Below are 7,316 nucleotides of genomic sequence, written 5' to 3' on the forward strand. Positions count from 1 at the left end.
CAGACCCGACACACTCATTGCCCAAGTTGTGCGACACGCTGCAGGACTATGGGGAGATCTCTGGGTATAAGTTCTTTTGGGATATGTGCAAAATCATGTCACTTAGGAAGAGGGATTAGAGCCAATGTCAAGAAAATAGTCAACAAATGTGGCGGCAAAATGGGATCAAATATCTAGGAGTTAGAATAGATAACGAGTAATTTAGACCAGCTGAATTATTCTCCCCTTGCTTGGGGAAATTGAGGAGGATTTAAATGGTTGGATGTCCCTGCCCATTACACTAGTGGTGTCACAGAGAGGGGAGGTGTCACAGAGGGGGGAGATGATGACACAGAGGGGGTGATAATGTCACTGCATGGGGCAGCCATAGCTGAGTCGTGCCATGGCACAGCAACACGAGAAAGATGCCTCTCCTGGAAGGGGATTCTGGCCTGCATGTCGGAGTAGGACGCTGTCTCATCCCAGGGACCCTCTGATCAACAGGGTTGTGTTTGGAAGCACCCTGCACCCATGGGTGAGATAAAGAGCCTGTTACAGGCTCCCCTACTGGGACAGAGCCTCCTCTGGCACCATCCTTCACCCAGTGTGGGCGGAGAGAATGGAGGCTGCAATTAATCTCTTCTCCCCATCCTGAGTGCAGGGCACTTTATGAGGCAGCTGGAGGGGACTGGGGAGGGGAGAACAATGGCATGTGAGGGGATACAGGGATGGGGTCTGTAGGAGTGGAGGGGAGAACGAAGGAACGGGGTTTCACCAGGGACTAATGTCAAGGGTGATTGGATCAAAGGTAAGGGACATAGGGTTGAGCTGGGGGGATGGGGTGCGAGGGGACGGAAGGCACTGGGGAAACCATGGGGGTGGTGTTGGGTGGGGGATGGGAGTGTGGTAGAGGAATCGGGGCAGGGGAGAGTGTGAGGTGTCTGAGGGAGAAGAGAAGTTGCGAGGGGGATGGAAGGTAGACCTTTCAACAGAAATGGGACAGAGCTTCCCCTCCACCTGGAATGGGATCTGTCCACTGAGAGACAGGACCGTCCCTTCCACCCTTGCATACACCCCCACACCCCCCCAACCGGGATAGGATTCTTTCCCCCAGTGGACCTGGATCAAGGTGCGAGAAAGTGTTTCTGCTGCGGCGGACCCAACAGAGTTGAGCGGTGAAGAGTGGGGCTCTCTCCGCACCACCTGTTCCCTCAGGCGACGAGGTCTCGCTTGCATCATGGAAGATCATGGTGTTGCTGAGCTTCTGGGAATGTGGAGGGCTTCTGCTAAACCTGTGGTAGGGTTCAGAGTGGTTCATCTCCCCGGGACGTGCTGAAGGTCAAGGATGACCCGATCCTCTCAAGGAGGGAGGGTTGTAGATAAAGTGAACGGCTGCGGAACTGGCCTCAGTCTGAGGAGAGTGATCAAAGAGGGACCTGGGGTGGCAATATTTCTACTGAGTGGCTGGAACGAACCACCAGAGGATCAATTCTGACATTTAGGTGATCCTTGGAAGGGAGTTAGAGGGAGGGGTAGAGACTAACTTGGACAGCAAGGCTGGGTTGGGATAAATGACCTGTTGTGTACCCTCTGGGTGTGTAAATGCTGCTGCTTCTGCCCAAGAGGACATGGCAATAAGGTCACAACAGAGGTGGCCACACTGGGTCATGGACCCAACGTCTCCAAGGTGGTGTCCTGCACAGATGTTAAAATCATCGACAGTGGATCTATCGGTGTGGTGTACCAGGCAAGGCTGGTGGACTCCGGAGAGCTGATTGCCATCAAGAAGATCTTGCAGGACAAGAGATTCAAGGTGAGGGGGAGGAGCAGTTGTGTGGAAATGGAAAACCCTGATATTTAACTTTAGGGCCTACAGCATGTTCACAGGCCCTTGCGACACATGAGCCCGTTTCACACAATTACACCCAATTGACAAACAACACCCCAAACACATTTTTGAAGGGTGGGTGGAAAGAGGAGCATCTGACAGAGACCAAGGCTGCCATGGGGTTTGGAAACAGAGAAATTCACACAAACCCACAACAGCACCCCCCTACACATAACCCCCCACACCACACACACACACACACACACACACACGCACCTGGCAAATATCAGAGATTTTCTGCAAATTCATTGTTTAGTAGAAGCTGGGAAAACAATCATAAAAACTGAAATGATACTTCATTGAACCCCCTGACGAATCCCCGCTCCAGCGACATGAAATGTTCCCCGCCACCCCGACTCTCGATGAGTCCCCCACTTCGGCCTCCCTAGGAGTTCCCCACCTCTGACCTCTTGACGAATCTCCTCCCCGCCTCCCCCCTCAACTTGGACAAGTTGCCCCTCAGGGCCCCGACCCATCGCCCAGCCTTGCTGATGTTCCTCTCTCACCATAGAACCGCAAACTGCAGATCGTGCGAAAGTTGGATCACACCATCATCGTCCCTCTTCTCAACTTCTACTCCTCTGTAGTCAAGGTAAGATCCACCTGCACCCACCCCACCCCCACTCTGATGCATATCATTTGCTGCTACCTTCCCCATTCCTTCAATGGATCTGTCTCGCTGCAGCCTCTCTGTTGCCTCCATCCTGCCCCTCTGACCAGTGCCGACTCCTTGACGCTGGCTGCCCTGCTCCTCACCCATTAACTCATGACCTCTTGCCATTTCAACTCCAGACAGCAGCAGCCAAGACCACAAGACAAGGTCGCCAAATTCGGCCACTCAGCCCCTCCAATCTGTTTCCCCAATTCATTTCATGAATGTATTTTCCCCCATAACTCACTTCCACAGAACCTTTTTGTGCTCTTCCATATCAACGCCTGCTCTGAATCTTCCCAACAACTCAGCCTCCACATGTTCGACCCCAGCCAACACCCGGCTGCAAACATTTCTCATCTCGAAACGTCAATGGTTTTCTCTCCTGGTGAATCCTTGCCTCACGAGGGAGGGCGGTCAGAGCTGCACATTTTTGCAGTCTCACCAGAAGCTGAATGATGGGGCAGCGGACGGGTCCACTACGGCCTGTTGACGCTCTGCTCGCTGAGCCCTTGGATTCATGCCATGATGTGTTGAGCACTGGGGGCATCAGGCCTACAGAGAGCAGGAGGGGCTGGCACTCCTATTGGGAGAGGTGCTGGGTGTTGGTGGGTAAATCCAAAAGAAAGAGGAGGCTTATTTGAATCTGGGTCTGACTATGTTCCCGAGACGGTTCATTGCATGGCCCAGCTCTTCAACAAAGCCAAGCAGCCCATTCCCATGATCTACATCAAGGTGGTTGTGGGTCTGGGTGGTCAACTTGTCCACTGGGGCAAGCTTGGATGGTGGGGTTGGAGGATATGGAGGAGTTTACTGGCTTAGTCTCGCTGGGGACTGGATATCGATGAAGGGTGCATGAGGGTCTCAATGGGTATTGGTGAGGAGAGAAAGGTTAGTGAGGGGAGAGGGGTGGAGAGGATGATGAGGATGGATGTTGATTGGCAGGGAGGGGCCCTTCACCCACCACCCCTTACCCGCAGGATCCAGACATGGGTCATGTTATATAGTTGTGTTGCCAGATGTTCATGTACCAGCTGTAGCAGAGCCTGGCCAACATCCATCCTCAGGGGGTTTGCCATTGAGACATCAAGCCCCAGACGATGCTGGTAGATCCCGAGATGGCCTTCTTATTGCTCCTTTATTTCGGCAGGTAGATCCACCCGTGTCTGCCCGTTCACCACATCAACGCGGTCCTGATCCCTCTCCCCAACACGGCCTTGTCCCCTCCGCACCAGCTCTCACCCCTCCCCCACCAGCTCTCTACCCTCCTCCCTCTCCAAACTTGCCCCTTCCACAGCTTAATAACTAATTCTAAATAAGATTGTGGGGGGGCTTAGATGGAATGAACAGCCAGCAACTTTTCCTAAAGTGTCAGGTGCAAATCCCAGAGGGCATCCGCTTCAGGTGATGGGAGATTTTTTTTATGCAGAGAGTTGTGAGAGCTTTGAATGCGTCACCGGAGAAAGTGGTAGTGGCTGGTAGAATAGGTACATTTAAAAGTCTCTGAGACGGGCATGTGGATGTAAGGGAACAGAATTTTTACATGATAGAGGAATTTGGGGATATGGCGAGAAGGCAGGTAGGTGGAGTTAGGTCATAAATTAGATCAGCCATGATCATATTGAATGGCGGAGCAGGCTCGATGGGCCATTTTTGTCCTACTCCTGTTCCCACTTCCTATGTTCCTGTGGGTGTGCTACAGGTAAAGGTTGTGGAGAACATTTACAAAGGTCAGTACAGCCTTTATGGGCCAAAGGGCCTGTATTGGGCAGCAATGCTTGATGTTCTAATGGATGCGGAAGCTCTGCGAAGGGGTAAGGGAGGGACTGGCCAGGAAGTCTGCAGATGCTGGGGCCGAGGGCAATGCCCAAACATGCTGGGGAAACTCATGGATAGTTTTGTGAGGAGCAGGTCCTGCCTCACGAGTCAAATTGAGTATTTTGAGGAGGTGTCAAAGGAAATCGATGAAGGTCAAGGTCTGTATGTGCTGCACGAGGATTTTAGTAAGGTGCTTCACAAGGTCCCCACAGTGGCCTCATTCAGAATGTCCGGAGGCATGGGATCCATGGAGCCTTGGCTGTTTGGATTCAGAATTGGCTTGTCTGCAGAAAACAGACGGTAGTAGTAGATGGATTAATGACTAGTGGATCTCCAAAGGGATCTGCTCTGGGACCCCTGCTCATTGTGATTTTTATGAATGATGATGGGAGTGGAAGGGTGGGTACGTCAGGGGATGACACAGAGGTAGAGATATTGTAGACAGTGTAGAAGGTTGTCATAGGTCATCCAGTTTGCAGAGAAGTGACAGATGGAGTTCAATCCTGTCAATCAGATGTACTTAAATAAGCAACTGGTCCAGGTTTAATTCCAGAATAATTTTCAAGGGCACGAATAACAGTTATTCCAAAGAAGGTTGGAGACCCATTAAAAGAAGCTTCATATAGACCAATATCTTTATTGAATGCGGATTACAAGAATGTGCGGGCAGAGCACTTGGATAATGGCAGGATTATGAATAGTGTTCAGGACAGAGAAATATTTAGATCCTGCTCCATAAATCACTCAAGGTTGCTGTGCAAATTGAGAGGGAGTTTAAGATGGTGTATTGTGTGCTGGCCTTCAGGAGTCAGGGGATTGAGTCAAAAACCGAGAGGTAACGTTGCAGATGTATAAAATTCTAGTCATGCCACACTTGGAATATTGTGTGCATTCCTGGGGCGAGAATACCAGAGGACGTCTAAATAAAGTGAGCTGAGGGAACTTTAGGCAAGATGTGAGGGGTACATTTTACTTACACAGAATGTAGTGGGTGGCTGGAATGCATTGCCGGGATAGTAGCGGAGGCTGGTCCAAAAAAGGCATTAAAAGGATTTTAATATGGACAGGAATTAAAGAAAAATGGAGGGTACTGGTGTGAGGGAGGGGAGGGTAACATTGTTGTGGGGTAGGTTCAGATGGATCCATCCATGATTGTCTAGCATCTTGCTGCCATATCGTGGAGAACCAGGGTGTTGCCTGATGGAGACACGTTGCTCTGAGCTCTGCAGAGAGAGATCGTGGGTTTCGCCAATACACACTTCCTCAGTTAAAGCAGAGGAAGGGGAAAGGCTCCATTGTTCAGGGGTAGGGGGGATGATGGGGGAAGAGTTGTGACCCTCCAAAGTCATTGTGATCAGGCCTCAGAGACAGTATCTCTATCACTCGTATTTCTCTTCCCAGGAGAAGGAGCGATCTCAGAGACAAGACACAAGTCCAGAAGAACCTCGCATCCCAGCTGAACAGAGGACGGACAACATCATGATGGCCTGAATCCCTCCCCTTCTTCTCCCTCTGGCCCTGCCAACCCCATTCCCTGCCTTTTCCATGTCCCTTCACCCACTTCCCCTCTTCTCCTCTACCCCTCCTCCATCTCAACCCCCTCCCGCTTACCTTACCCTTCCCCTGCCTTCACCTATGCCCTAACCCCAGCCCTCCACCCTTCATCTCCTCCTTCCCCTCTCCCCTTCCCCCTTACCCCCTCCCCTTCCCCTCCCCCTTCCCCTCCCCTAACCCTCCCCCTTCCCCTCCCCTTCTCCTCCTCCCCTTCCCCTCCCCCTTCCCTTTCCCCTTCCTACCCCTAACCTAGGGGAAGGAGGGGGAGGGGAAGGGGGTAGGAGAAAGGGGGTAGTGGAAGGGGGTAAGGGTAGGGGTTGTGGTAAGGGGTAGGGTAGGGGGTAGTGGTAGGGGGTGCGGGTATGGGGCAGGGGTAGGAGGTAGTGTTCGGGGAAGTGGGTAGGTTGTAAGGGATAGGGTAGGGGTAGTGGTAGAGGGTGCGAGTATGGGGAAGGGGTAGGAGGTAGGGTTAGGGGAAGGGGGTAGGTTGTAAGGGATAGGGTAGGGGATAGTTGTAGGGGCTGTGGGTATGGGGAAGGGGTAGGAGGTAGGGTTAGGGGAAGGGGGTAGGTTGTAAGGGATAGGGTAGGGGATAGTTGTAGGGGCTGTGGGTATGGGGAAGGGGTAGGAGGTAGGGTTAGGGGAAGGGGGTATTTGTAGGGGGTGCGGGTATGGGGAAGGGGTAGGAGGTAGTGTTAGGGGAAGGGGGTAGGTTGCAAGGGATAGGGGTAGGGTTTAGTTTAGGGTTGGGGAAGTTGGGTACAGTTAGGGCTAGGGTTAGGAGCATTGTAGAGGTAGCATTAGGGTTAGTGTTAGGAGACATGGGGTAGGGCTATATCTTGGTTTATGGTTAGGTTTATAGTTTGGGGAAGTGGGCTTGTGTTAGGTTTTGGGGAAGGGGGTAGGAGCAGGGGAGTAGAGGAGGAGTGAGGTTTGGGGTTAGGGGATGGTGGGTAGCATTGGGGTTGGGGTTAGGGGGCGGCATAGGCGTAGGGATAAAGTTAGGGTTAGTGGACGGGGTGGGGGTAGAGTTAGGGGACATGGAGTGGTGGTAGGGGGTATCGGTAGTGTTAAGGTGAGGTTTAGGATTTTGTTAGGGCTTAGGGTTAGGAGTAGGAGGAAGGGAAGGGGGAGGGGAATGGGGGAGGCGAGCAAGGGACGGGAACTGGGGAAGGGAAGTGGGGAGGAGATGTGGGAGGGGAACGGGCAGTGGAAAGGGGAGGGGAACGGGGTAGAGGAAAGGGGAGTTGAACGGTGGACGGCATCCCTAGCCCCTCCCCTCCCCTTCCCTTCCCCCGCATTTCCCCTGCCTCTCCTCTCCTCCTTCCAGAAGAAGCTGGGCCTCTTTCCATCCAGAACCTCCCTGTGGTTTCAGAGCCTCCGTTTCAGGAAGTGCCTTCGATGCTTGCTGCTGGACAGACATCT

The 7,316-nt window shown here is 52.6% G+C and overlaps 1 long non-coding RNA gene across 1 annotated transcript; it reads left to right on the top strand.

Moving 5' to 3' along the window:
* The first annotated feature begins 896 nt into the window (after positions 1–896).
* On the top strand, positions 897–6,213 carry LOC138745413 (uncharacterized). The gene is made up of 3 exons (XR_011346248.1): positions 897–1,792; positions 2,379–2,459; positions 5,739–6,213. It is a non-coding gene; the product is annotated as an uncharacterized lncRNA (long non-coding RNA).
* Positions 6,214–7,316: the final 1,103 nt, after the last annotated feature.

Source organism: Narcine bancroftii, chromosome 11 (assembly GCF_036971445.1).
Source record: "Narcine bancroftii isolate sNarBan1 chromosome 11, sNarBan1.hap1, whole genome shotgun sequence".
NCBI lineage: Eukaryota > Metazoa > Chordata > Chondrichthyes > Torpediniformes > Narcinidae > Narcine > Narcine bancroftii.